Raw genomic sequence first — 3,519 nt, forward strand, 5'->3', positions numbered from 1 at the left:
GTTCCTATGTTTGAGCTGTTGTGGCTACTGCCTCGGCCCATTTCATTGAGGGTTTCCCTTACACCACAGTAGCCTGCCTTTTTAAACCACCTTCATAGCCTTTGTCCTTTGTCCTTAAAAAATTATTTATGTACTTCTTTTCCTCCTCTTCCCTACCCCCATTGTTACTTGACACTTGACAGTAGGAACTTTGTCTTGCACTCAAGTATCCCTGGGGTCAGTAAATATTTGTTGAATGAATGAATGAGTGAATGCTCTGCTGCCTAGCTTTAGATGCCAGTCAAGAAGGTTGTTTAAGGGATTTTTCCTAGCAGAGTTTTGTCCACTGTGGCGTTAGCAACGTGCAAAGCCTTTGTTCTCCAGACGACGCACAGAGGACGCGTCCTGAGCTGCTGAAGGGGATCGGAGTCTGGTCTGTGTTCAGAGGCTGTTGTTGAATAAGCTTGCCCTGTAGAGCCCCAGGAAAGTCCCAAGAGGTGGGCAGCCCTCCCACCTGCTCCCCAAACCGCAACCTGTGGAGAAAAACAGCCCTGGGGTGACCTGGGTCCATGCGGGGCGGCCGGGGTGAAGTGTGGGAAACCAGAGCCCCAGGCCTGGCGGGGCGGGGCCGGCCAGAATGGCAGGGCGTTGTTTGCCTCTGTGTATGGCAACCGAAAACCACCGCAGCCAGCACTTCTCAGAGGCCGCCTCCGACACCCCACCCCCCCGGTTTAATCTCCTAAACTGATTTGTCAGCAGCAGGAAGTGACATGACAGCTTTCCTCACAAAAGGGAAACTCCTCCGCGTTACCGTGGATTCGAAGGCTGTATGGTCACAAATTTATATAATCTTAAAGGTGTACACACCATGAGGTCATCCTCGTATGCGCCAGGGGAGGGAGAGAAAAGGGCACAGGAGGCTACAGGGCCCAGGCAAATTAGCCACGATTTGCAAAATTCAAAGGAAAGTGGAGGATGCGGTGGAGGCATTTGGGATTGGAAGTCTCCTGATGAAATAATGAGTGCCTGCAAGCCAGAGAAAAGCGTACAGTATGCATTGATGCATTTTAGACGGAATCTACTCAAGGGCACCGGTTGGTTTTGTTTTGTTTTGTTTTCTTAAAGAGAGAAAGGAGCCCTGATGGTACAATGGTTAAGCGCTTGGCTGCTAACCAAAAGGTGGGCTGTTAAAATCCACCAGCAGCTCTAAGGCAGAAAAGACCTGGCGATCTGTTCCTGTAGAGATTACAGCCTAGGAAACCTTATAGGGGAGTTCTAGTGTGTGCCATAGAGTCGCAATAGAGTTAATAATTAAATGACTTTGGGAGAGCACACAACCATCACCAGAGTTTTTTATGGCACACAACAAGTTAGAGAGCTGGGAGTTAGAGAGCTGGGAGAAAAGTTACGGGTTAGATTCAGTGCAAATGATCATTTTATAGGTGGGAAAACAGAAGCCTGAGAATTGCCAGAGGACCTAGGGAAAGGGGATCTAAACGTTTCTCTAGGACCTATTACCTGCCAGGCACTTTACATTCATGATCCTCTTTCCTCCTTGAAAATGAAGCAGGTTTTATGAGCTTCATCATATAAATGAGGAAACTGAGGCCTAAAAGGGATAAACAGCTTTTCCACCCAAAACACAGAGTAAAGCCATGGCTAAGTCTGATCGCCTCCAAAGCTCACCTTTTCCCCGTCCCCTCAAGCTGTCTTCCAAACTAAACTAGGACTTCACTAACCTAGTTTTCTTTCAGACCTGGGTTCCAATGTCTACAATACCATTCATTTGCTGTGTGACCTTAATGCATGTCAGTTTACCTCTCTGAGCCTCAGTTTTCTCTTCTGCAAAATGGGGGTAATAACTACCCCCACGTCGTTGTTCAAGGATTAAATGTGTAAAACACTCAGCACAGTGACTGGCAGATGGCTATTAGGACCACATTATCAGTATGAAACAGTAGTTCTCACCATTTCAATCTCCCACTGGAAAACGAACATTTTAATGTAGTTTAAGCATCATGAGGTACTGTTCAGTTTTCTTTTCCCAAGAAAAGCAGTTTCAGGCCAAATGTAACATTTTCTGGACGGGCCAAATACCATGAATTCAATCTTAAGGGAAAGGGGTTTATGCTCCTGACTCTCTGGGGCTGGCGGGAGGTGGAGTTGCTTACCCTGGAAGAAGTGAGTGAATTGTTTTCACTGGCGGCTCCCTTAGGCAGCCGCTGTATTTTTCCACTGTGTACATAGATCACAGCGGAGATTAATTTTTGTTCAGCCAGTGCCTGCCAAGCAGAAAGTGATAGCTGAAGCCCACAGGGAAGTCAGTCGTGGCATCTGCCACGGACTAGAAATCGCTGGCACATTTCCACGAAGGGAGATATTTGCGACAGTAAATTTCTAGGGGTTGATAAAAACATTGGATATGGTCTGTTTTGAAAGGCGTGAACATACTTACTTACAATCAGAAACCCAGCTGAGGAAAGAGCTCTCCAGCCCAGGGTAAGTTCTTAGAACACAGGGATCTTTCAGGCCCTGGGAATCAGGTGGCAGATGGTGACCCAGTGGGGAAAGGTCAAGGACACTGATTCTGTGTCAAGGCCTCCAACAATGGGACTGAGCCAGGACCATAGCACGGGGTGCCCCAGGATCGGCCAAGTGGGATATTTCCTTTTCTGCTTCCGACAGCACTTTGTCCAGCAACAAGCAAGTCAGAGCAGTAGCTAAGGAGCCAGTAACCCAAGAGCTCCACTGTTATTTAGTTCAGTGCTTACAGACTGGCTGACGGGCTGGAAGTCAATTATACCTTCTCTGCTTCAGCAAGAGTAAAAATTCAAAATACGGCCCTAGAGCAAATCAGATTTAATTGCCTATCTTCAACAAAATCATGAAATCAAAGCAGCAAGGAGCCTAACGCAGGCTCCGAGTGCGCTATGGATGTACCCAGAGATGTTGGCAGAGATATCCAAACGTTAATAATGGTCAAGGGAGGGGCGATGGTGGATTTCAGATGATTTGTCTATATTGTTTTTTGCTTACAGTGCTTGAATTTTTTTTAACCATTCAATGTTTTTTCACAAAAACAAAAGTTCTTTCTAAAAGCAGAGACCACATGAGAGAGGCAAGTGATAAAGTGCAAAGCACATAGAATTAGGAAACAAAGCAGATGGAAGGTCCCAATTCCCCCGCTTCTGCCACTCAGCTATACTGGGTCTCAACGTCTTCATTTGCAAAAGGTCTTGCAGAGTTGTTTTAAATACACATTGCCTTGCACATAGTAGGAACACATTTATGTCAAGTGTTTTAGAAAACTTCATCATCCTTGTAACTTTAGCACAGCTCAGAGAGAGGAGGCAGGCTTAAGGTATTAAATGAATAAGGCAATCCAGGCAAATGGCTGTTTCCTTCAAGCTTTGGTTCTGGGGGGCGCTTGGGCTCCCTGGGTAACATGGAAAGAGTTATGGATGGCATCTGGACCCAGTACTGAAGAGTTCAGCTACAGCACCTGGTTTTTCATGACAGGTATCACCTGCCTGCCTTCCT

Source organism: Elephas maximus, chromosome 2, assembly GCF_024166365.1.
Source record: "Elephas maximus indicus isolate mEleMax1 chromosome 2, mEleMax1 primary haplotype, whole genome shotgun sequence".
Lineage (NCBI taxonomy): Eukaryota > Metazoa > Chordata > Mammalia > Proboscidea > Elephantidae > Elephas > Elephas maximus.